Here is a 27,803-nt window from a genome sequence, read left to right as displayed (position 1 = left end):
CCTCTCTTTTGCCCTCTAAACTTGCCCGTGGCTCACCATAGATTGCATGTCCTGAACTGCAATTCTTTGCTGTTCCTGAATAAGCCCATTTTGCTGGTAAAATAATTGGCTGTTTTATTACTGGTTTGGCCAAAAAGCTCGTTTGGGTTTTTCCATAAGATGTTATGGAAAAACCTGAACGAAATTTTTGCCGCAATATTTTAGGTCAACACAAGGCAACCCTTTCACTTTGCAATGAAACTGATACACAGAGATTGAGTCTTGCTCGGGCTTTATAGCTGGCTATAGAAGCAGTTTAGCTAAGACACGAATTCTAATCTCCTGAGATAAAAGCTACATAGTTTGGCTGACCCTCCTCACTTCTCTCCGGTATCATTTCCATAGCTTTTTTAACCTCCCAGGTTTCCTCCAGTCCATGCAGTTTACCACTGACAGGTTCATCTACCATGTCAAACACTGCTATAAAACCTCCAGTAGCTCCTGTCTTCTCACAACCTAACAAGGTCCTCTGTAATTGGAGCTCATCCCATGAAAGATAATTTCTAACCTTTTATAATACTATTTTCCCAGTGAAAAATCTCCCCTACAGCTTTACTGTTTTTTACAGTTTCCTGAGCCTGTTTCATCCATCACATACACACACACTTCTCATTACTTATGCTCCTTCACTGTTAATAAACGTGCTTATCACACCCTCCGTTTTTGTATAGACAAATATCCATCTTTAAATATATAAATCAAGCTTCATCTTAACATAAAGCTCTTCCCAATCACATAATCCCTCTCACTTTTCCACTCTATCCTTCAAACCATACTTGCCTATTAAGCTTCCAATTGCATATTTTTGGACAAGTAATGTGAAAATTGTGAAAACTAAAATAGAATTTGAAGTCATGTTGGTGCACATCAATATACCATATGTTAGCAGAAAGGAAAAATGTCATATATTTTCAGTTTTCAGAGTCCAGTATATTAGCTAAAACTTCCTCCAATATAGCTTAATCCCAATAATAGAAGACTCCAGATTCTGTGGGCCAAGTAATAAGATGATATACTAAATCTTGCTTGACTTATATTTGGTATTATTCTTTTTATTGGTTATGAGGTTTGACTCTCCCTATTTATTATTTTTAAGCTTGAATAGAATGTTTATTCCCACTATTCCCTGTTGTTGGTAAACTTTCAAGAAAAAAAAAAAAATCCTAAGAAAAAATCAGGTGAAATACCTACAATCCATGATTAGGTGAAAAAGTCAGAGTACGTCTAATAGTTCTTGCATTCCTTTACTATAATATTTGTGACCACTTAACTATAGCTGGAACACATTCATAATCTGCCTGAAAATACAGCTGCTTTCTTCAAATTTAACATTTCCAAAAATTCTGTCATTTCAGGATTACTGATTATTAAGGAAATAAGGAAATATAATAATAATAATATAACAAAGGAAAGTGTCTCATAAAATTTCTGGGTAAATCTTCATCATTCCAGGAATTTCAACACGGGTAAAATTTTTAAATAAAAGCAGTAATACATAGGATAAGATGTAACATGCTACATATGGTTCTAGTCAAAACTGGAAACTAACTTTTCCTTTTTTCTTCGTATGAAATGACAGAAAATATAACTAAAATATTTAGAGATTAGTCTAGGTAAATAGAATATATATTTTGATTAAAATATATTTGGTCTAATTCATCTTTGGCAATATAAATGTGTACCCAGACTGAAAACTCATGAAAGAAGGGGCTACGTCTGACTTATCTTCCATTTTATTGCAGCGGACAGAGCAGAATCAAGGGCATAGTAAGTGCAAAATAAGCATTTATTGGATCCCTGAATGAACGAACATATGAATATATACGTCTTGTTATCAGTTATTATGCTATTACCTCAATATTAGCAGACCTAGCTAAAATATAGGAAACTAGCCTTGGTTTGCCAATATATAGGTAAGTGATCATGGGCACACTATTTAACCTCTCTGAGGCTTAGTTTACTAATTTGTAAAATGAGGGAAAGCTCTGTGCTGCTTACTTCAAAGGGTGGTGTTAAGGACTGAATAAGAGTATTATGCAAAAGTATGTTGCAAACTGTAAAGTACTAAAAAAAAGTAAGGCATTATTTTAACAGCATGGGGTGTTTGCAAAAAATATTAAATTCATACTTGAGTTGTTGACCTGATTTATTTTTTTTTAATTGGCAAGTAGAAAAAAATAGAACATATAATGGGAGGCTTTTGCAAAAGCTTTATTCTTGAGATTTTCATATGGGGTTATACTTTCACAACTGTCAGAGCAGATCATGTAGAAATTTAAAGATACAGAATATTTATTTAAGAGAACATAGTCTAAGGATGTGATGCTAATTTTGATTAATTTTCTGCCTTTATAAATGGTTTGCCAAAGTAGGAGGACCATTATACAGCTTTGTGTGCTAGCCATTGCCCATTATTATACTTTCTGGTAACTGATTTGCAAAGTGTGCTTTTAACGTTTTGTTTAAAAATTCATTTTAAGAAGATTAGGAATGGAGAACATTTCTTGGAACAGCTGCTGGCAATGTTCAGTGGGAAAAAAAAACTATCCAACTTTCCTTTGCATACTATAAAAGAATGATTTATTGCTAGCAGCATTTTGTTGCCTTGGTGGAGATAACCTCTTTTTACATTTCAAACTATATGGGAGATGCTTCTATTCTATTCTCCCATTTAAAAATAAAACAAAAAGCTCATGTTTGGAGAAAGAACATTATCAAGGCCAGCTCCATGCATTCCAAATACTTACTGATTACTATGTGTTAGGCACTATGCAAGGCACTAGAAAGGTGTTTTGTTTTTTTTTTTCTATTATTTTTACTAATACAAGTAATTTTACTCTATTTTCACTGTCAGTTTGTGAAAACAACTATGATGTTCCCCAGAGGAAGTTTCATATCTTCTTTGTATCTTCAGAGCTTGGCTCACAGTAGGTATGGCACATAGTAAGTACTCAAGTGCTTAGTAAATGAACAGATGGAGAATAAATAGCACTAGCCTGGAAACCAGAGCCTTAACGTAAACATTATTATAAATCTACCTTCATCTCCGCTTTGCATGCTCACTGTCTGCCTTACTTCACTTTCTCACCCACGAATTTACTACTGCAGTAACTTTTAAAATGATCCCCCTCCTCTCCACTTCATCCTCCATAATGGTACCAGAATCTAAAACATAAATCTGATCATTTCTCTCGCCTAGCAGCATTTCTCAATCTTCCCCCCAAGTATTTCAAATGATAGATTAAGATATACATAATCCCTCAAAGGTCAGGTTTCAGAGGGTTTCCTCCAAGTGGCCAGTCTCATCTATATCCAATGAACTAATATTTCATTGAAATCCACTTTTTAAAAAAATATATGTGTTTTCTGCAGTATTCTCCATGATATACTTAACTCATTTTAATTTCAAAATTTTCTTTTGCTTCAAATCATCAAATAAAAGTGACACGTTGCAAAAACGCACCATGTGTATCCTGTCAATTTTTTATACCCTGGTTCGTATCTTTGTTCCTCCCACCTGACAGCACCCAGGGGTACAACTACATCAGTATGAGAAAGCCCAAGGAAGAGTCAGTTCTTTAAGAAATATACACGGCCCTTCACAATGAAAATCCCGGAAAAATTTTTGGCCTTCCTTTTTGTAACTTCTCATCCTCAACTTTCACCGCTGCTTTGCCAAAACATTTGTGATCCTCAGAACATGCTGTGTTTCTTACAAACTTCTGCACCTTTGAAAACATTGTTTCTTTCACACAGAAGGTCTGCTCCTTGGCCCATCTAATGAACTTTTTTTTTTTCTCCCCAACTAATAAATTCTTGATCCTCAAAATTCCAGGTTAAAATTTAACCCATCTTTACAACTGTCCTCACTTCACCCAGAATAGCCCAGAAGATAGTCCTGCTTCATGTTCCTGCAGTGTTAACCTTCCCAAAGTATCTTTTTTAATTGTGTCCTTTTCCTGCTAAAATTATTCAATGGCTCTCCATTCCTCCCTGAATAAAACCTAGATCTCTTAGCCTGGCATTTATATTTCTAAAATCTGGCTCCAAACTACCCTTCCAAATTTATCTCCTTCTTGAATATAGTATGCCCTTTAGTTCTGAAATACTAAAGGGTGTAAAAAATACCTGGGGAGCTTGTTAAAAGTTCAGATTCCTGGTCCTACATCCCCAGAGTTTCTGAAACAAAAGTTTTAGGGTAGGGTCACTGACTTTGCATTTTGTGTACATTCTCCAAGTGACTTTGATGCAGGTGTTTAGCATATCACACACACCATGAGCAACACTGTTATATTTTGTTAAAGCTAAATAGTTTTCCCTGGTAAGCACAGCTTTTCTTTTTTTATAAATTTATTGTATTTATTTATTTTTGGCTGCATTGGGTCTTCCTTGCTGCGCGGGGGCTTTCTCTAGCTGTGGTGAGCGGGGGCTACTCTTTTTTTTTTTTTTTTTTTTTGCTGTACGCGGGCCTCTCACTGCTGTGGCCTCTCCCGTTGCGGAGCACAGGCTCCGGACGCGCAGGCTCATCCCGGACCGGGGCACGAATCCGTGTCCCCTGCATCGGCAGGCGGACTCTCAACCACTGCGCCACCAGGGAAGCCCTGGGGGCTACTCCTCATTGCAGTACGCAGGCTTCTCATTGCATTGGCTACTCTTGTTGCAGAGCATGGGCTCTAGGCTCACGGGCTTCAGTAGTTGTGGCACGCGAGCTTAGCAGTTGTAGCTCGCAAGCCCTAGAGCACAGGCTCAGTAGTTGTGGCACACGGGCTTAGTTGCTCTGCAGCATGTGGGATCTTCCCGGACCAGGGTTCGAACCCGTGTTCCCTGCATTGCCAGGCGGATTCTTAACCACTGCGCCACCAGGGAAGCCCCAAGCACAGCTGTTCTTGCTGACTCTTTGGATGTGTCTCTGTTGCCCTCACACCACCGATTGTTTTCATTTATTCGCTCATTCAAACAAAGCCTACTTGTAAATGTGCTGCAAATAACTGCCCCTTTCAGTTTTAAAAAAAAGTCCTCATTTTCTTTTCGCAAACATTTGCTCAGGTAGTTGAAGCAAATATTTCATACCTGGTGATACTCACTCATTATTTAGTTATGGTTTGTATATAACCATAAAGAAAAGACTCCAGAAATTCCTTTTGGCAAATCCTTCAGCTACCTAGGAAATTCATCTGCTTCCCACATGCAGGCCTTCGGATGGGTCTGAAAGCTAATATTATTTTAATGCAAAGTTGCCTTACACAGTTTGTAAGTCTGATATTTTAAAATTCTACTTTATTATCAACTGTGTATAGTAAGAGGTCATGCAAAGAGTTCAACAGTGTACACAGGTGTGAGTAGCAAGTCTCTTAACTCTTCTGCAATAGTCCATTACAAAGTTTGGCAAAATTTTTTCAGAATGCCTATGGATTAGACATACTAAAGAAAAGTATTTGTTCAAAATGATTAATCAGCAAAGCACTGTAAGCAGAAAAGCCATCTGTGAGCCTGGATGCTCATTTCTGCCTTGGTAATTTCTCCAGTTTGAAGAACATCTGGAGTAGGATGACAGTTATCATCTGAAACATTCTCCTCTCTAATACCAAACACTCCTAACATGGTTCCTGAACTTCTTTTCTAAACTAAAACATCCTCACCTGCTGCAAACCTGAGCTTTCATAAAAACCAGTTTTCTTCCTGATATCCTCATTTGGCATCTGCTGTCCCTCTAAATGCGCATGTGGTGAATGTGCACCAACAACCCAAGAGAGTAGTAAAAACTTAGCCACCAAGATGATAGCCTTCTTTGACTTCCTCTCTATTTCAAGACATAAATCAAGTATCAATCCAAAATGAGTAGTTTTTGCAATAATAATGGAAATAAAATTTCTGTCTCTGGTATTGTATGTATATATAAAATAGAGCTGACTATTTTAGAGTAAATAAAAATAAAATAAATGGGGAAATAACTTATAAAAACATTACATTTTCCTTCCAAATTCTTTATTTAGTAATATTTAAATTATAACCCCAGCAGTTTAAGTTGTGAATTCTTAGATCAATCTTAAAGTACATGAAGAGAAAAAAACTCAGTCTTTCCAACAGCACCTATTTTCTTTGCTTAGTATCATTAATGGTGTAAGATATTGATTCTGTTTTAAAAATAACAGTTCTATAGACAGTTTCCTAGGGTCGAGATTACTGTTCATTTTAATTTTCTTTAAAGCTGATTTTGCAATCAGTGTTCCCTATACAAAAATGATGTTCCAAGAGCCAAATGATATTGGACTATTTCCTCTTTTTTTTTTCTTTAAAATGTTTAATATCCTTTGACCCCAGGAATTTATCCTAAGGCAAATATATTTTTTTTTAATTTTAGAATTTTATTTATTTTTTTATACAGCAGGTTTGTATTAGTTATCCATTTTATACATATTAGTGTATATATATCAATCCCAATCTCCCAATTCATCATTGGAAATTGGAATATTTCTAACTTGCCACATTTTTTATCTTCCTCCTTAAACACAACCATGAAGTATGTAAGTGAAAAAGTGAAAAAGAGGAATGATGACAAATATTTGAGAATGATTTTTACTCTTGAGGGGCTATACTACACTGAAAATTTCCATTTGAAAATGTTAGTAGATACTTCCTTCCTTTAGTCAATGCATCGTTAGAATACTATGCCGCTTTCACTTGACATACAGAGTTTTTACACTGAATTTACATTTCTGTTCAAGGTCCTCCTTTGTATCCTATCACAGACAGGGAACCCAAGATAAGATGCCTCGTCACGTAACATTCACTCTTTCCCCGAGTTTCCAGACACTGTAACCTCAGGACAGTACTGCCAACCTCTTTCCAGCACTGAGTGCCTCTCCATTTGGCACCTTTCTGTATATATATATATTTCTTTTGGTAGAAGATAAGAATATCAGATAATATTCCTGTCTGTGAAACTATTATGAACTTCAAAGGAGTTCCACTGGAAAAATGGTCATAGGTAAGGAGGTCAGGCCACGGTGAAATAAAACAAGGTAAGTCATATACTAACTGAGCCTAATGGCTTGTACTAAAGAACACTCATTAGTCTCCTGATGCCAAATGTCCAGCCAGATGTTGCTGTTCCTGGTCTGATAGTGTGATCGCTTTATAATGCCCCCTCCCCCAATTTATCCTGGTCTTACACTTAATGTTCATTTCTAAAGCTCTGGCAAAATGCCTATAAAGTAATATTGCCCTGCAGAGCATTTTAAACACATAATTCCCTGAAAAATGTTATTGAGGTATTCCACTGTAAATTAATAGATTAGAGAGCAATGTAGTTGTGATGATTCTTTTTTAAAAATGAAGAAACTTTTAAGGTATAAAATGATTTTATTCTCACAGATTATACTTACACTTCAGTACTGAACATAACTTGAATCAATATAAAAAGGAGAGCTGGTTATTATAGACATGCCTTTTAAGAACTTTACACAATACAGTCTACTATATATGGCCAAGGTAGTAGTGGTGATATGAGATATTTCATTTTAAACAAATATTGTTAATAGGCAAGTGAGTCTCTAAAAAGAAATCCTGTAGTGTAGATACACAATAGGCTGTATTTGAAAGGAAAATGAACTGAGCTCATTTTATCTCACTATCATGCAACCTTCTAGATAGAGACCACTCCATAAGTAAGAACATTTCATAATGAAGTGTATTTAGTAGTTTAATAATTTATAAATAGTCCAAGAGTGTTCTTGCTTCACTTCAAATTATATTAGTAAAAAAAATTCTTATAATGCGGTATACATAAATGTAATGTTACAACCTACAGTCACTCACACAAACCCTGAGCTTTGTAAGTTATTTACATATTAAATAATGCCACATATTATAAAAATAATAATTAATGAAGGCAAATTGTCTTAAATAGGAAAAAATAAAATTTCCTTCTATTATGAAAAACACCTATATTTCATCATTCAAAGTATCCCAACTACGTGGGTGGTATAGACCTTGATACTGGCCCAAATTACTGTTTTTCTTTTCTGTTTTATTTTGTTGATTCAATAATAATAATAATAACTATTATTTTTTGCGGTACGCGGGCCTCTCACTGTTGTGGCCTCTCCCATTGTGGACCACAGGCTCCAGATGCGCAGGCTCAGCGGCCATGGCTCGCGGGTCCAGCCGCTCCACGGCATGTGGGATCTTCCCGGACCGGGGCACGAACCCGTGTCCCCTGCATCGGCAGGCAGACTCTCAACCACTGCGCCACCAGGGAAGCCCTCAATAATTACTTTTTGAGGTCTTCAAAATAATTTTTGCTGAATTGCATTCACTCCATTTGCTTAAATTATAAAAGCAATGTATACTCGCTCTAGAATATTTGGAAACTACTTTCCTATTACCTAGAGATACTCCCTTATTTTTTCAATATTTATTGACTGCCTACTACGTGCAGGGAATTCTGCTAAATTCTGTGGATTAAAGAAAAAAATCAATAAATATTGAAAAAATAAGGGAGTATCTCTAGGTAATAGGAAAGTAGTTTCCAAATATTCTAGAGCGAGTATACATTGCTTTTATAATTTAAGCAAATGGAGTGAATGCAATTCAGCAAAAATTATTTTGAAGACCTCAAAAAGTAATTATTGAACCAAGGAAAAAAAAAAGAAGACAGAAAAACAGTAATTTGGGCCTAGAGACTGTCATACGGAGTGAAGTAAGTCAGAAAGAGGAAAACAAATATCGTATATTAATACATATATGTGAATCTAGAAAAATGGTATAGATGATCTTATTTGCAAAACAGAAATAGAGACACAGACGTAGAGAACAAACATATGCACACCAAGGGGGTAAAAGGGTGGGGGGATGAATTGGGAGATTGGAATTGACATATATACACTATTGATCCTATGTATAAAATAGATAACTAATGAGAACCTACTGTATAGCTCAGGGAACTCTACTCAGTGCTCTGTGGTGACCTAAATGGGAAGGAAATCCAAAAAAGGGGGATGTGTGTATACGTATAGCTGATTCACTTTGCTGTACAGCGGAAACTAACACAACATTGTAAAGCAACTATACTCCAATAAAAATTAATTAGAAAAAAGGTAAAAGAAGAATGATTCCTACAGTAAGAACCGTATAGTCCTAGTGGGTGAAATGGGACAGTTGATGAGGACGTTAAAAATCTGTGAAGCAAAGGCTATAATTAGGGGTAGGTACAGGAGGGGCAATGACCTCATCCTTGAGCTCAAAGAAAAGTTCCTAGAGAAAGTAACACTACTGTTTAATATGAGGATTATTAGCTTTTCTCCAAGTCTTCTCCCATAGGTATATATGTTGAAACAATACATTCATATAATTGTATTTTTACCATACTTGCATTATATTGTTAGTATTTGTGGGTTTTATTCAAACAAATCTCCTTTTTTCCCCAATTTTCCCTCTGGAATGTGTTTCCTATCATTGCTCCTTGATTCGCTAAAGGATATTAGAATATCTGCATATCTCATACTACTGATTCTAAATAAAAGACCTATTTTGGGGGAGTATCAGAGTTGGAAAGGCAAATCGTATCTGGAGAACAATGCTATGCAAACAAATTCGCCAGAATCCTTTTCATAGTATCTTTACTTCTATTTTCTAAGTCAGAAGAAAGTGCCCGTTTCTTTGATTCGATAACTACTATTTATTACACTTAAGGCAGTAGCTAAAAAGTGATTTAAGGCACTCCTTTAAGAATGAAACAAACAATAAAATGCTATCAATGACAAAGACACAGGGATAAAATGAAAAAATGAGCTGGAATGGTTTTGCCAGCTGGGTGTTTTCTGCTTCTTTTACTAATGGCCCAAATGAACCACTTTGCTGACTATTATTAAGGTGGAGAAATTAGGGGCCTTAAATTTTTTAAAACAGCATATTTTACCCCACAAATATTTTCTAAAATATTTTAGGTTTGGATTGAGCTTCTTAATCTGTGATTTAATTTGTCTCAAATACAGATATATTTCTAATATGGAAGTCATAATAACTCAAGCTGATAAACGTAGCTAAATTTAAGTACACACATAAAATGATGTCTATAATAACCTCATCCCCTTAAAATAATAAGAGTTTAGACTTCCCAAACAATAACAGGTCAAGAACTATTTGAAATGCTTTTCATAAACTCACTTAAACCTCATAAAGAATGTAAACAGTAACTTCAATTATTATCCCCTTTTTACAGAAGAGAGAACTAAAGCATAGAGAGCTTAAATAATTTACTCAAGATCACACAGCCAGTAAATGGCAAAGTCAGGATTCAAACACACTCAGCCTGGCTCCAGAGCCGACTGGCACTCCCATCAACTATGTCAGTACCTCTACATGTATGTATCTTGCTCTTTATTTTCAAATATGACTCTACTGCTGATGTTCCCTCTTCATCTCTGTGTGCGACTGAGAAGTTACCCTATCAGCAAAAGTCTTATCCATACTACATGCAAAAATTAGTACTTTAGCTTAAGCTTTTACTTGTGTGTCATTGATTAAGACAATGCCTCTAAGACCCCTGTTCTTTTTAGTACCTTTTCTCCAACTAAGCCACCCAATTAAATCTGTTGCCATGCTTACCTGGCAGGGGAACACGGGCTGCTGCTGTTTCACCAGCAGTTCACAGTGATATTCTCACCTTTGAAGCCCTGCTCTGCTTTGCGCTTCCTTTGCCCTTCCTACTCAAAGCACCTCATTCAGCAGCATTTGAGGGTCCTATTATCAGCTACTCTTTCCCTCTATCTATGCCAGAAAAAAGTGTAGAAGCAAGCAGCCGTGCCTCAGTCATGGTGGAGTACTTGAATTGTGGAACCAGTCTTCTAAATTGAGTTAGATGATTCAGGCCTTCAGTTTGTAGGGGAAATTTGTGCTCTATTGATGCTGCAGCCTCCTTTCAAGACTCCTCAGATGTATGTTTCAGTTCTTGCTAAGGTTCTCAAACTCAGGGACCCACATCTTGGTGTCCAATTGTAAAGTGCGTCATGAGCAATTTCTTGCAAATTATAAGGCAATAAAAACTGTGACTAATTTGCTTTTAGATATTATAACAGGTTTCAATAGTATGATGATCATTTTTTAAAGTAGGAAATTAAATGTATGGAGTAATTACAGCCAGCTGATCAGGAAGTATGTGATCACGTGCATCTAACCATGGGAATGTACTGCTCATGTGCGTCAGAGAGTAGAAGAGGTGAAGTGCTTCTTCATTCATTGGTCAGTAAATGGGGTGAGGCCAGTTGCAGCAGTGATGTACCAGAGCTGGTCTCCCTGCAATTGGGTTGCTTGGGAGTCTAGCTCAAAGCTTATGATACATTCCATTGGAGTCTACATCTATGCATGATGTAGAGTTAATGATCATCATAAAAAAAATAGCTCTGAAAATAGTATTTACAAAAATGTTTGCTTTCCAATATTTAACGATGACAAAATTTCTATTTTGTCCTGGAAAGTCCTTTGTCATATGCTGAATGCCTCTAACAGACTGCGGAGTACATATGAGCTTCATGCTAATCAATAAACCTACCCTGGCTCTGTAACTCAGCCCAGAGTTTTCTGGTAAGACCTCTTCAATATGTCCTTGCAGAACTTCCTGGAATCTTTCTTTGAATCTTATAATAATCTTTTAAATTGATAGAATTACTTTTGTATTCTTCATACATCCATAATTCTGGCTGCATAAAATATGTTGAAAGATAAGTGACCTTTCAGGAAACCCACTTTCACTCCATTGGTCATGAAGAATGCGTCCATTACAGCACACAACACCTTTGGTTATAGAATAGGGGCTTCTGGATCATGATACTTTAAAATGGTGTCCTTCAGGCATGAGGGATTGCAGTGAGCTGCTAAACTTATACCATCATTTTTCTTTAGAAGACAAAAGAAATTTTTAAAAGTTTGATGATAAATTAAAAAAATTCTCACAGAAATGTAAAATGCTTCACTGTAATTTTTCCTTCCTCTGAAATGATAATAGCTTTAATGGACCATTATCATCCAAGGCAAAGCGAATGAGACTCTACCTGTGAATGAGTGTTTAGGGCTTAGGTACACTAATACATGACATATAATAAATACATCACTGAAGCACCATATCATAACATCACTTTCATGATGACAACTGTCTGAGATATAAATATTTACTAACAGAATCACTGACGTAAGTGTCATTACCCCGTCAGGAGCACCTGATATTATGTCTCTGTGTGGTCAATGACTACTTAATCTCTGAACTCACTTTGACTTTTCAGGCCTGGATTACTGACCCTATAAATTGTTATGGCTATTTCTGAATTGTTCTAGTGTGCTGTATAAAATTGATTTTTGATTTAATCATGTATAATGGGCATCAGAAAATAGAGATATGAGCCATTCCAAGGTACTAGAGTTATGGAGTAATTGCTGTGTAATTTCAGTAACTACCTGACATAAATATACACGTGATTAATTATTTTAACCCAGTGTGGCTAATTTCAAAATATAACATAGCCCATATAGAAAATATATATGGTATCATGTAAAACCAATATTTCCTGATGTGATAAACACAGGGAAATACCTAAGAATAAGAATGGTAAGTAGGTATTGACACCACTTCCACCTCTGATCTTTTGATACTAACATCCTAAAGCACCATGTTGTAATTCAGAAGGTAGGTACTCACTCAAAGGAGGCAGAGAAATGATGTATTCGAAAGGTTTCACACAGGTGCAGCAAAGGTGGGGGAGAGATAGCAGCACACACACATTTACTAATTTATACTGGAAGCTATTTGTAAAAAAGTCACATATTACTTGTTTACTATCTGTTCATTAAATATATAGGACATAATTTGGAAGAGCTAAGTGTTCATTCATGAGAAACAATGACGTCATTTTACATTGTTGTAGACTCAGGATGGGAATCGAAGAAAGCCAGAACTGTATTTACCTCTCCCCAAATCTGTTCCTAGATTACAGTAATCATAAACATTTTCTACTCATTAAAGAATGAATGCTACTAGATGGCCAACAGGCACATGAAAAGATGCTCAACGTTGCTAATCATCAGGGAAATGAAAATCAAAATCCCAATGAGATATCACCTCATAGCGGTCAGAATGATTATCATCAAAAAGAACACAAATAACAAATGTTGGTGAGGATGTAGAGAAAAGGAAACCCTTGTACACTGTTGGTGGGAATGTAAATTGGTACAGCCACTGTGGAAAACAGTATGGAGCTTTCTCAAAAAACTAAAAATAGAACTACTATGTGACCCAGCAGTTCCACTTCTGGGCATATATCCAAAAACATACCAAAAACACTAATTCTAAAACATACATGCCCCCAATGTTCACAGCAGCATTATTTAAATTGCCAAGACATGGAAGCAACCTAAGTGACCATCAACCAGATGAATGGATAAAGAAGATGGGACATATATACATATATATATATATATATATATATATATATATATATACACACACACACACAAACACACATACACACACACACACACACACACACACACACAATGGAATACTACTCAGCCATAAACAAAAATGAAATTTTGCCATTTGCAGCAACATGGATAGATACGGAGGGCATTATCCTAAGTGAAATAAGTCAGACAGAGAAAGACAAATACTGTATTTTAGCATTTATATGTGGGATCTAAAAAATACAACAAACTAGTGAATAAAACAAAAAACAAGCAGGCTCACAGATATAGAGAACAAATTAATGGTTACCAGGAGAGAGGGAAGGGGGGGCAAAATAGGGGTGGGGGGAAAAACAGGTTATTACTGGATTATTTGAAATCATGTGTGTGAAAATGTGAAGATTGTAAAGCAGAGGTCCCCAGCCCCTGTTAGGAACAGGGCCGCACAGCAGAAGGTGAGCAGGCGGTGAGCAAGCAAAGCATCATCTGTGTTTACATCCACTGCCCATCTCTCACATTACTGCCTGAGCTCCGCCTCCTGTCAGATCAGTGGGGGCATTAGATTCTCACAGGAGTGTGGACCCTACTGCGAATTGTGCATGCGAGGGATCTAGGTTGGTGCTCCTTTTTTTGAAATTATTTTATACAGCAGGTTCTCATTAGTTATCTATTTTATACATATTAGTGTATACATGTCAATCCCAATCTCCCAATTGGGAGCACTCTCATAAGGTGCTCCTTATGAGAATCTAATGCCTGGTGATCTGAGGTGGAGCTAAGGCAGTGATGCTAGCGCTGGGGAGCGGCTGCAAATACAGATCATCATTGGCAGAGAGGTTTGACTTCACAGAGACCATAATAAATCAACTGCTTGCAGACTCATATCAAAACCCTATCAGTGAGCGGCAAGCGAAAACAAGCTCAGGGCTCCCACTGATTCTGCATTATGGTGAGTTGTATAATTATTTCATTATATATAGCACAATGTAATAATAATAGAAATAAAGCGCACAATAAACGTAATGCACTTGAATCATCCTGAAACCATACCCCACCCCCGGTCTGTGGAAAAACTGTCTGCCATGAAACTGGTCCCTGGTGCCAAAAAGGTTGGGGACTGCTATGATAAAGGACTATAGAATTTAAAGAATCTTTCATTCAATTAAAAAAAAAGAATGAATGCTACTAGATTATTTCTCTAGTGGTCATGGGACATAATATTTACAAGAATCACGTCCAGGAAAATGTAAAACAGAAATAAAACACTATTAATACTGGAGATGAAGCTTGAGTTTTGCTAGATCCTATGCTAAGTACTTTATTTAAATGTTGCCTTCACAAAATCCTATCAAAATCCCTGCATAATAAGTATTATTATCACTATTTCACATATGAGAGGGTCAGCTTACGTGAGGCAAAGTAACTTGCACAATGTTGCAGAGTTAGTAAGTGTGTTGGAGCTAGAATTTGAACTCAGGTCCACCCAACTCTGAAGTTTGTGTACTTTCCATTTTGTTCTAATTGGATAAGGAATCTAAATACTTTAGGGATATTTAATCCCCACTAACCTATATTTTAAACTAAAACCTTGATTTTACTTTGAATAGTGAAGACCTGGAATGACTCAATGAGACATGTATGCTTCTCAAAGCTCTCCAAAGTAAAAACTCCAGGATAGGGGACTGCAACAAAATACAAGTTCTGATTCCCCGTGCCCTTCCCTTGTCCCTTTTTCCTAAGTGTTGCAGCTCCTCTGACGAACCCTTGGTATTTATTTCAGGACTTAGCCCTTGGGACTTGTTTAATTTAATGAAAACTTCAGAGAAAGTACTTTTCTGCACTTATTTTTGTGTATTTCTTAGGGAACTTTACACTCTAAAGGAGAGGTAGGGCTTAGCTTCAGGCAACTTCGATTAAGTAGCTCAGATGATGCCACCAATAACCTGGTTTCTCTCATTCTCTGCTACATGTTGGAAATGTCATCCTCAGGCTCCCTATGCCTGCCAGATGTAGTCCTTCTAGGTTCTCCTCTCACTGATCTAAGGCTCACATTCTCACACCACACCTTCTAAGGGAAGGAAATTATCTCTTCTGGTAGAAGGAAGGGTCAATGTTTTTCTATCCCCCGGCCCCCCCCCCAAATACTTCTTATGTGTCACTGACTCTGATTGGATTATATGCCCTAATCCAGTCACTGTAACTCCACAGTTGACTAGTAACCAGTGACATCTGGACAATCCAGTGACAGAGAGGAAAATTTTAATTTGAATACCTAAGAAGTTTACATGGACAGTTTGCCATTCTAACACACCAACAGTTTGCCATTCTAATTGATCCTCATTAAAACTGACTCCCATGTCATAATGTCAGCTGAATTTTTTCAGCTTGCAAATGCAATAAGAATAAGTGACTCCTAAGCCTTTTAAAACCATATCTTCCTAGCTTAACGTTTAGAGCTAAGCTTTCTCCCAACTGGTAGACTCAATTCTGTTTTCTAAATACTTCCATTAAAAAACAAAACAAAACAAAACAGGGCTTCCCTGGTGGCGCAGTGGTTGAGAGTCCGCCTGCCGATGCAGGGGACATGGGTTCGTGCCCCGGTCTGGGAAGATCCCACATGCCGCGGAGCGGCTGGGCCCGTGAGCCATGGCCGCTGAGCCTGCGCATCCGGAGCCTGTGCTCCGCAAACGGGAGAGGCCACAACCGCAAACGGGAGAGGCCACAACCGTGAGAGGCCCACATACCACAAAAACAAAAACAAACAAACAAAAAAACCAAAAAAACCTCTCATCCCACTCCTAGTTTTCTATCTTGAAACAAACCTTCAAAGTAATCAAAACTCCTTTTTTTAAAAAATGATAGGGGGTTATTATGAAGAAATCAAGTATAAAAAAGAGCAGCAAACGACTGTCAGAGGTCCAGATATGAGTCATTTTTGTCATGCTTGGTTAAAACCCTGCCTCAAATGGAAAGAGTTTCGTATTTTTTACTTAAGTTATGTCATATGACTTTTGTTTTGTTTTACTTAGATATAGTTGCAAGGAGCAGATAATCACAGAGAGATTCCATTACCATGTCTACCATCTGCTCACTCATGAATAATTTAAACCAGGCCAACTATGTAAGACCTATTTTTTTCACTCTCTAGCTCTCTTTTTTCCCACATAGGTACATGCTGTGTTGTAATGCTCTGCAAAATGTAATTTACTTTCCAAAATAAACTCAACTGAAATTGGCAAAATTGTAAAAACAAACAAAAATTCTATGAATGTAATAGTTTCTTTCATCTAATAGTTTCCAGGTAATTTACTGGCATTAATTAATAAAAACTGATCAGGGAAGCAATGGTCATTATTCAACTCATTTAACTAATTGGCAAAGATATATAGCTTGAAAACTGACACCCTGCAGAGAAAATAAAATATAAATGAGGAACTACAGATACATGATTTTTATTCTAATTATCATATTAAACTCTCTCTATGTATTGTCATGATCCTCAAATGCTAACTATGAATGTAATGAAAAACAGAAAAAAATTTACTTGTACAAGATCCATATGGGGGAAAAATGTTTTAAGCCTTCCAGTTCCCTAGAAATCTTTAATTCCTTTAATTATCAATTACTTATAAACTTTAAGTATATTTCTGCATGGAATGTGTCCTTCACCTGCTCACTTTAACTTTGGAATTTTACTATCATCTAACTCAGGGGCAGTACAGTATGAGCTATGGGTTGTCTACCTATTTTTCTAAATAAAGTTTTGTTGAAACACAGCCATGTTCATTCACTTACATCGACTGCAGCTGCTTTCTCACTGCACCATCAGAATTGAGTAGTTGTGACAGAAACCATGGGGCCCACAAACCTAAAATACTTACTATCATGCTCATTAAGAAAAGCTGGTAGACCCATGACCTAATTTTCCTCAAACTTTTCACTTAAGATACAGAAAGAATTTGCTTTGAAAAATACTTTCATTATAAACCTTTCTGACATTTCAATTTGAAAAGAATTGTCTTGCCTTAGGGCACACAGCCTTCTGTCTTAATGTGCTAAAATAAATATCCCCAAAAGATCTTGATAAAAACAATTAGTATCTTAAGGTAAAACAATATTTAGCACCATTTTTTACAGCGATTTAAAAAAAATTAGCTGACCATCAGAAGGTTCCAAATGCTAACAATGCTAACTGGGAAAGCTAGACTTGGCACTGACATGGAGGTGAATGGATCAAAAGGAGAACCTGGCACAAGAAGCAACAAACTAGAACCAGATCTCCATACTTGAGCCAAAATTGCTTTACTCCTTTCAGGCAAACAATTTAAAATAACCCCCGAAAAATCTGGCTTAATGCAAGACACTCTACATTTCATTTATCCCCCCATGTTTATCCCCCATGTTTTCTTTTTTTTTTTTTTTGAAAAGCATGCACTAGCTTATAAAGAAATAGATGTATACATGAAAGAGCAAAGGATTAGAATTTAGGAGACCTAGTTTCTGGTCCTGAATCTGTCCCTAGTGTTTAAATTATCAGGGCTGTTCAGGTTTTTTTCTTCTTCTTTTTTTTTTTTAAATAAAACGTGATTTTTCTAAGTCAGCTTTTTTGGGTTTTGTTTGTTGCACTGTGTTCCACAGAGGTCGTTACGTGTTCCACAACTCAAGTTATGAGTATGTGGAGAGGTGGTGAGGAGAGGTGATCAAGCCTCCAAAGTCTCAATTTTGTTTGTTTTGTAACTACTGGTATTCCATATAATGTTTTATTGGAGGGTTGGGGGAGTCTATTTCTAGAAAATGAAAGTTTGAAAATCATTGGCTATGTAATTTCAAAGTCTCTTATAATCTTAAAATTTTGACTTAGTTCAAATGCCTCAAAGGAGGTAGTAAAATTATCTCTATTTAACAAAAATATCCATAAGCCACTCAAAAATAAATTATAAAATTAAAGGAGCTCATAGCTAATTTTATACATCATCTGGTCTAGATTTCCTAATTTGCTTCCAGTACATCTAGACTCTTTTTTTCTTTTAATTAATGTTTTATACTATAATTTAAAATATATATTGTCTGTTCCTATTTTGGGAAACAGAAAAATGATTTAAACATAAACCCCATCATGTTAACAATAAGGTTTGAATTTTGGAGATCTTTTCTTGTATATTTTCATAAGCATTTTAAACATAAATCATACAGCACATATAATTTTACGTCATGTTTTTTAAAACTTAATTAATTAATTAATTTTTGGGCTGCACCGCACTGCTTGTGGGATCTTAGTACCCTGACCCTAGTCCTAACCACTGGACCACCAGGGAATTCCCAAAACTTATTTATCATTTTCACTTCTTTTATTACTATTCCATCTCATAACCATGACTTTAATGGTTGTGTTTTATTTTATAAATTTGCTCTCTCATGGTTGAGTGTTTTGCTAAACTAATTAAGTTGTTTCCTCTTTTGTGGTGCAATGAAAATTTTTATATAAATAGCTTTGTTAATAGTTAACATTATTTACTTTGAGTTAGTTTTTCAGTAATGGAAGCATTGAGTCCAAGAGGATGAATATGCGGCCAAACTGCTTCCTATAGATGATGTAATGATATACGACATGTGAAAATTTCCCTTCTGACTCTTAATAGCTTCTTGATCACTTTTCGTGTCAAGAGGCTCAGGGTAAAAAGTACAATAGGAAGATGCAAAAGTAGCAGTTATAGTTTAGAAGCAAAAGTAAAACTAGTTTCCTTAGAAGTTATGATTACTTTACTTTTCATTCTATAACAAAGGATCTTTATCACTGACTTTTTTTAAACATTCTCTTTGTGCACTAGAATTTCATTCATCCTCTCAAATCTTCAGCCTATTCTTTGATTCTAGGGCAACAACTTGTTTCTGTTAATCAAGAAGAAGAATCAGATAGATTGGGATACCCTGTATGATTTAGAATAATTAAGAAAATAGACTAGTGGTAAAAAAAAAAATCAGTTAAGCTGCTACTTTTCTATAGCAATTGTTTAGGTCCCTTTGAAATTAATATGCTATCTAATATATTATTTTGTGTATATATTTTCTGTTAATTTACTTAAATAAATTTGTATAAAATAAGTACTTTCTATTAATGTAAATAAACAGCATTATTAAATTATATGTAGTATATATAAATAACATAATATACACTATAATTAATTGAATATCATTAAACCACATGGAGTTATGCCTACATGACACTAAGACAATGCATTAATTCATTGAAAAAATTAAGCTAAAAAGGTAGAAAATTTTTTTCAAATTTCAGAATGATTCAATGACTATATGAAGATTGTTGGAGCACATTTCTTGGTGTCAATTATGTTTTCTTTGCTAGTCTTAGATGGAAAAGGGAGGAATAATGATAGAATGTAGAAGAGAAGAAGATGGGCTATTTTAAGTGAGGGTATAATCAGTATATCTCAGTCTATCTATATATTTCTAGGCTATATATTAGCCTAGAGATTTTCATTTTTACTTACCTGCTCCTCTAGGAAATCAGATTATTTTATCTACAAACTCAGCATTTCACCTTTTTTTTTTTTTTCAATTCACCAGAATATCAGAAACCATCCCTTTTAGAGTAGTTGAAGACATCTTTTTAACTGTGACTGGTCAGGATCAACTCCCAGGTATCCAGTATTGCTACACACGTAGGATATTAGTTTTCTGTTGTGGTCCAACCTGGCTATTGCCATAAAAGCAGCTCTGAGTTTCTAAAATAACTCTTTTCTGAATGTTCTTTTGGTGTATTTACCTGGAGATCATTGCTTCCAGGTCATGACACTTGAATTCAGCTGGGTTATTGTGGAACCAAAGAATAATTTTTAGATACAATCTCATCCCTCACCCTTGTTTTATGGATGAAGAAACTAAGGTCTAGAGAACTAAAATGACTTGCCCAATCTCCTATAAAAAGTATGCGGGATTACAGAGCCCAAGTTCCCTCCACAGAGAAAAATCCACAAAGTAGTTTCCCCAGATGCTGGTGAAATCCCTTGACCTCCTTTCAGCATATGTCCAACACATTGACCTAGGTTTACCTGAACCTGTCTACATAGGACTTAGTAGAGATTGCAGTAATTATGACAATAGAAATGTAAGACTTTTTCGTATTTATCTGATCTTCATAGCATATCACTGTTGAGCTATTACTTGATACATATAGCTTTCTAGAAGCTGTACTGCTGTATTATTTTAAACAACTATGTTAAATTCCAAAAGAAGGCATTTTATCCATTATCTATGAGATCCTTTGCATAAAATCAAGAACTCCAAGGCCAATTTATTTTCTTTCTGCTTACTTCACAATACCCTTCTCATTAAGTTTTTCCTCCTCTCTCTATCTTTTAGTTATTATGATGTAATTGATTGAGATATTTGTAGTATATATCGTTTGTGACTTTTAAGAAACAAGGGTACAAAAAGTTTCATGAGGACATACTATTAATTAATTATCTTTTTTTCAAATTCAGCTTCTACAATATTTAGTCCTTATCTCTAGTTCAGTGATTTCTCTAGTTCTTCTTTTCTCTATGTAATTTAAATAGTTGTTGGGGTACAGCAAATTCAAGTTTTGGTTTTTGGAACTTTCCAGAATGTTCCTTTGTGGAACCATTCAGGGTTGTTTGAATTTGTGGATGCAGAACCCATGGATATGGAGGGACAACTGTATATACACTAATGAAAAGGACTACTTAACTAACTTTTATTCTCTGGTGGGTCTGTGTCTAATAAATCAAAAAGTGGCAGTTTGATTACAATAAGTAATCTAGACAAACCAGGTCTATCTTGCTAAAAGGATTTCTCAGATAAGAAATCCATACATTGCAGCCCCTTCAAGACCCTTTTTTTATCTTGCAGCTAATGAATTGCTCTGTGTTTACAGGGAGGTGTGGTTGAGATCAAAAGGTCTCAGGCTAAACAGAAAGGAGTGACCAACCTACACACTTGCTCTTAACCCTTTCCTTCCTATTGTTTCTTTCCAAAGTAGAGGTAAATCTTCAAACAACTGGGAATAAAAACATATTCATCTACGCAATGAATATTAGCGTCTAATAAATGCCATGCAAAAAAGGGAAAGTAATTCAAGTACTAAAATACACATATTCCCTGGTAGGTGTAGTAATACCTCCTCACAAGTATTACAAAGTAGGAAAATATGCATTCATTTGAATGTCTTTTTAGAATAGGATTGCCAAATAAAACACAGAACATCCAGTTAAATTTGAATTTCAGATAAACAACGAATTTCATTATTTGGTCTTGTATTTTATCAGCAACCCTAACTGGAAATCTTGTATTTTTATTTGCTAAGTTTGGCAGCCCTACTTTAGGGTCTTACATTGTAGGAAGTACAGCTCAATGATAAGTGTCAGCTGAAGCCAAACTGTTTGGACTGACTTTGCTAATTACTATGTGACTTTGGGCAATGATTTACTCTCCCTGGGCCTCAGCTCCTTACCTGTAAAATGAGAGGTTTTATGAGAATAAATGAGAAAATATATGGAGGTACTTAGAATATACAGCATGAGCTGAGTAAAGATACTGAGGAAAAAGGACTACATGGAAAATAATCTGGTTTGTGAGCACCTTAACTTTTCTATTTCTACTTATAAATAGAAAATTTCTACTTCAGTAAGGCTACTCGGATTTTTATACATGTATATCATAAAGTAGAAATATATTCATTGTACATTTTCAGAACCATATAAATATTAAGCACCACTTTTTTGAGTTCTGCAAACGTTTGCCTTGCCTATGTCACCTAAAAAATAAGAGATAAAGGGCCACAACTCTCATAACCAAGCCTACCCATGATCTGCTTACATTTAATCGAATATTTTAACATTAACATGATAGTTAAAAATCTACACTTCTAAATAGCATACGATCTTTAGTCTGTAAGCAGGAATGTAAAAAAGAGCAATCAAGGTTAATCAGCAAAACATATCTGATCACTGACAAAAACTGCACGAATTCCTATTACCTACTAAAATATACTTCTTAAACAAACAAACAAACAAAAAAACCTCTTTTCAGGAAAGTTTTTCTTCTCTACCATAGAAAAATTAGTGAAATTCTTGTCTAACATTCTCTTAAATATGTTTAATGATAATATTATAAGAGTTTAGTTTAGTTGTTTATTAAATATCAATATAATTTTAGAAAAAAATTATGGCACTTCACGGTATATTCTAATTGTAAGAATGAAATACTAGATTTTGTTTTCCACAGCAAATTACCTCCTACTTTACTCTTCTTACCAACTGCAATAATGCTCTGAATTTCTGAGGATTTCAGTGATTGAAGAATTAGATTTCATAGTAATTACTCTCTTAATAGAACAATGGATAAATAGACTAAATATACATTAGATAATATATATAATCCAAGCAATATTTAGTCATTTGAAATGTACAGATAATTGTAATTGACTACATCTACAGATTTTCTTATGCAAAACATGTAAATATCTGCCTTCTAGTGCTTTTTGCCAACAGTGGTATTGTATGTCTACAGCAATCAATGGGGTTATCTTTTCTAATAAGTTAAATTCACAAAATCTCTCTCTCTTCAATGCTTTGATGTTTGCCGGAGTAGACGCATATGCTTAATTTGGGAGATATTTAATGCTAAAGTCAACTGAAGTAAAGAACAGGTGATTCTGTGCTCGTATGTGTGTAAGTGTATGTGTGCGCGTGCACATGCGTATGTGTGAGGTTTTCCTTTTAAATAAATATGGCCTATACTGAACATTTTCTCCAAAGTTTCAGGCATAAAATCTGATATACTGAAATGGTCACTGTTCTCTTTATAATTCTAATTAAACATGGGGTTGCCAGATGTTCTGACTGTCGTTAAGTCCTCCCTAGGATACAATTTTCTCTGAAGTGTTTTGATTCTTTGGCAGTGTTAAAACATAATTTGTGCAGAAGCACATATCCTACTCCATTTTCAATTTTACAATTAGATTTTTCATGGTTCTACTTTCTATTTTCAGAGAGGCAGTATACAATTTTGTATGTCCTTCCAGTTGTAATCATTGTTTTACTGAAACATTTCTTTTGCCTTTATTGGGTGTTGTTCCTTCTGTATTGACAACTTGTATATCTATTTTTGTTGAAACCAAATGATGAACAAATACCACCGAAGGGCCTCTTTACAAGGTCATTAGGTAGACTGATGGAAAGCTGACTGATGGGTAGCATTTCCAGTCCTCTGTGCAAGAAGCCCAAACTTACATCTTAAGTTGCAATTATAGATTTTCTATGATGGATTCTAGAGAATTTGCTGTTAGAAAATTTTTTATTGGTTGTTCCATTTAACATAAAATCTACAATGGGAGTAAATTTTCTCAACTGGATAAACTTTTCTTCCTCCTTTTTTTTTTTCTTTTTCAATTGTCTTTCTTTTCTCTCTGCCTGCAAATGAGGCCTTTGGAGAAAATTCCAGAAATAATGGCATAACAAGAGGGATACTCAAGCTCCTGAATAATGAAACACATATCTTTGTGATTTCCCTGCTGTATGCTTGTAGCTTGATATCACAGGTTACAAGGCATTTCTCAGTTTCATCCCATTACAATAGTCACCTCTGCCCACTCCTCATTTCTGTGGATCAGCTCTTTTTCTTTCTCTACTTTTAAATATCTAAGCAAGTAGTGTGCATTCAAAGCCTGTTGCTGCATTTGGCTTGCAGTAATGACACTGCCAATGTAGCTAGGGAATGCAATGGCATCAAGTCCTAAACAAGATCCTCCCTTTCAATTTGGGAAGCACCCTGCCTTCTCAAAGAATATAATTCATTGGCCTGTCCCATACTACTAGGTTCGCATCTACATCTTTCTAAACTTAATATGAATTTTCCATGTGTTTTTGAAAATCTTCCCCTTAATTCATTACAGTTTTTCATTCTAAGGACAAGTGAGAATGTACTTTGTTGTATGCTCTAGATTGAATCTCTCATTCTACTATGAACTAAGAGGGTTTAAATAACAAGGCTCTTAGCTGGAGGACAATTTAAAACTAGACTGAAAAAGGCCAGTTGGAATAATTTTTCCTCTACTGCGGGTGATTTTTACGCTAATATCTGACTTTTTGAACCCTTGTTAGACCCCATAATATCTACACCTATTAGCCAATGAAAAGATGTACATCTTCTCAAAGAAACAGCTTTTAGTTTTATTGATCTTTGTTACTGTTTCCTTCATTTCTTTTTCATTTATTTCTGATCTAATCTTTATGATTTCTTTCCTTCTGCTAACTTTGGTTTTTTTTCTGTTTTTCTTTCTCTAATTGCTTTAGGTATAACGTTAGGTTGTTTATTTGAGATATTTCTTGTTTCTTGAGGTAGGATTGTATTGCTACAAACTTCCCTCTTAGAACTGCTTTTGCTGCATCCCATAGGTTTTGGGTCATCGTGTTTTCATTACCATTTGTTTCTAGTTATTTTTTGGTTTCCTCTTTGATTTCTTCAGTGATCTCTTCGTTATTTAGTAGTGTATTGTTTAACCTCATGTGTTTGTATTTTTTACAGTTCTTTTCCAGTAAGTGATATCTAGTCTCATAGCATTGTGGTCAGAAAAGATACTTGATATGATTTCAATGTTCTTAAATTTACCAAGGCTTGATTTGTGACCCAAGATGTGATCTATACTGGAGAATGTTCCATGAGCACTTGAGAAGAAAGTGTATTCTGTTGTTTTTGGATAGAATGTCCTATAAATATCAATTAAGTCCATCTGGTCTAATGTGTCATTTAAAGCTTGTGTTTCCTTATTTATTTTCAATTTGGATGATCTGTCCATTGGTGAAAGTGGGGTGTTAAAGTCCGCTACTATGATTGTGTTACTATCGATTTCCCCTTTTATGGCTGTTAGCATCTGCCTTATGTATTGAGGTGTTCCTATGCTGGCTACATAAATATTTACAATTGTTATATCTTCTTCTTGGATTGATCCCTTGATCATTATATAGTGTCCTTCTTTGTCTCTTGTAATAGTCTTTAAAGTCTATTTTGTCTGATACGAGTATTGCTACTCTAGCTTTGTTTTGATTTCAATTAGCATGGAATATCTTATTCCATCCACTCACTTTCAGTCTGTATGTGTCCCTAGGTCTGAAGTGGGTCTCTGTAGACAGCATATATATGGGTCTTCTTTTGTATTCATTCAGCTAGTCTGTGTCTTTTGGTTGTAGCATTTAATCCATTTACATTTAAGGTAATTACCGATATGTATGTTCCTATTACCACTTTATGGCATTTTTCACAGAAATAGAACAAAAAATTTTACAATTTGTACGGAAACACAAAAGACCCCGAATAGCCAAAGCAATCTTGAGAAAGAAAAACGGAGCTGGAGGAATCAGGCTCCCTGACTTCAGACTATACTACAAAGTTACAGTAATCAAGACAGTATGGTAATCACACAAAAACAGAAATACAGATCAATGGAACAGGATAGAAAGCCCAGAGATAAACCCACGCACCTATGGTCGCCTTATCTTTGACAAAGGAGACAAGAATATACAGTGGAGAAAAGACAGCCACTTCAGTAAGTGGTGCTGGGAAAACGGAACAACTACATGTAAAAGAATGAAATTAGAACACTTCCTAACACCATACACAAAAATAAGCTCAAAATGGATTAAAGACCTAAATTTAAGGCCAGATACTATAAAACTCTTAGGAGAAAACACAGGCAGAATACTCTATGACCTAAATCACAGCAAGATCCTTTTTGACACACCTCCTAAAGAAATGGAAATGAAAACAAAAATAAACAAATGGGACCTAATGAAACTTAAAAGCTTTTGCACTGCAAGGGAAACCATAAACAAGACGAAAAGACAACCCTCAGAATGGGAGAAAATATTTGCAAATGAAGCAACTGACAAAGAATTAGTCTCCAAAATATACAAGCAGCTCACACAGCTCAATATAACAAAAACAAACAACCCAATCCAAAAATGGTCAGAAGACTTAAATAGACATTCCTCCAAAGAAAATATACAGATTGCTAACAAACACATGAAAGGATTCTCAACATCACTAATCATTAGAGAAGTGCAAATCAAACCACAGTGAGGTATCACCTCACACTGGTCAGAATGGCCATCATCAAAAGCCCTACAAACAATAAATCTGGAGAGGGTGTGGAGAAAAGGGAACCCTCTTGCACTGTTGGTGGGAATGTAAATTGATACAGCCACTATGGAGAACAGTATGGAGGTTCCTTAAAAAACTAAAAATAGAATTACCATATGACCCAACAATCCCACTACTGATCATATACCCTGAGAAAACCATAATTCAAAAAGATAAATGTACCACAGTGTTTGTTGCAGCACTATTTACAATAGCCAGGACTTGGAAGCAACCTACATGTCCATCAACAGATGAATGGATAAAGAAGATGTGGCACATATATACAATGGAATATAACTCAGCCATAAAAAGAAACGAAATTGAGCTATTTGTAGTGAGGTGGATGGACCTAGAGTCTGTCATACAGAGTCAAGTAAGTCAGAAAGAGAAAAACAAATACCGTATGCTAACACATATATATGGCATCTTAAAAACAAATGGTTTTGAAGAACCTAGGGGCAGGACAGGAATAAAGACGCAGACGTAGAGAAAGGTCTTGAGGACACGGGGAGGGGTAAGGGTAAGCTGGGACAAAGTGAAAGAGTAGCACTGACATATACACACTACCAAATGTAAAATAGATAGCTAGTGGGAAGCAGCTGCATATCACAGGGAGATCAGCTCGGTGCTTTGTGACCACCTAGGGGGTGGGATAGGGAAGGTGGGAGGGAGGCGCAAGAGGGAGGGGATATGGGGATATATGTATACATATAGCTGATTCACTTTGTTGTACAGCAGAAACAACACAACATTGTAAAGCAATTATACTCCAATAAAGATGTTAAAAAAAAGGGAAAAAAAAGATGTATTATTCAAAGAGCCTGCACTATTAAAACATATTCAATCCAATCCCAATTAGTAAAGTAATAAATGTCATTGTTTTTAGTTCCACTTACTTCAATAATTGCAGGGCAGTTAAAAACCCTATGTTACTTAAAAGGTCACATTTTCCCCTTTTAAGCAGTCATTTCTGAATTTGCTAATACAATATCAACTCATTTTTAGCATATTTGAAAATACAGCGTACTTCTTCTGGGAATTTAGAAATATTTACCATAATCTCATTCCTCTCTTCATTTACAAGATGAATAATAAGCTCAACTCTCAGACATCTATGCCCTGCTAACCAGTCAAAAAGC

Source organism: Delphinapterus leucas, chromosome 9, assembly GCF_059928025.1.
Source record: "Delphinapterus leucas isolate spDelLeu-1000000601 "Yukka" chromosome 9, BTC_Dleu_Yukka2, whole genome shotgun sequence".
Classification (NCBI taxonomy): Eukaryota; Metazoa; Chordata; class Mammalia; order Artiodactyla; family Monodontidae; genus Delphinapterus; species Delphinapterus leucas.
The sequence above is the reverse complement of the archived record's forward strand: the minus strand, read 5'-3'. Positions refer to the sequence as shown.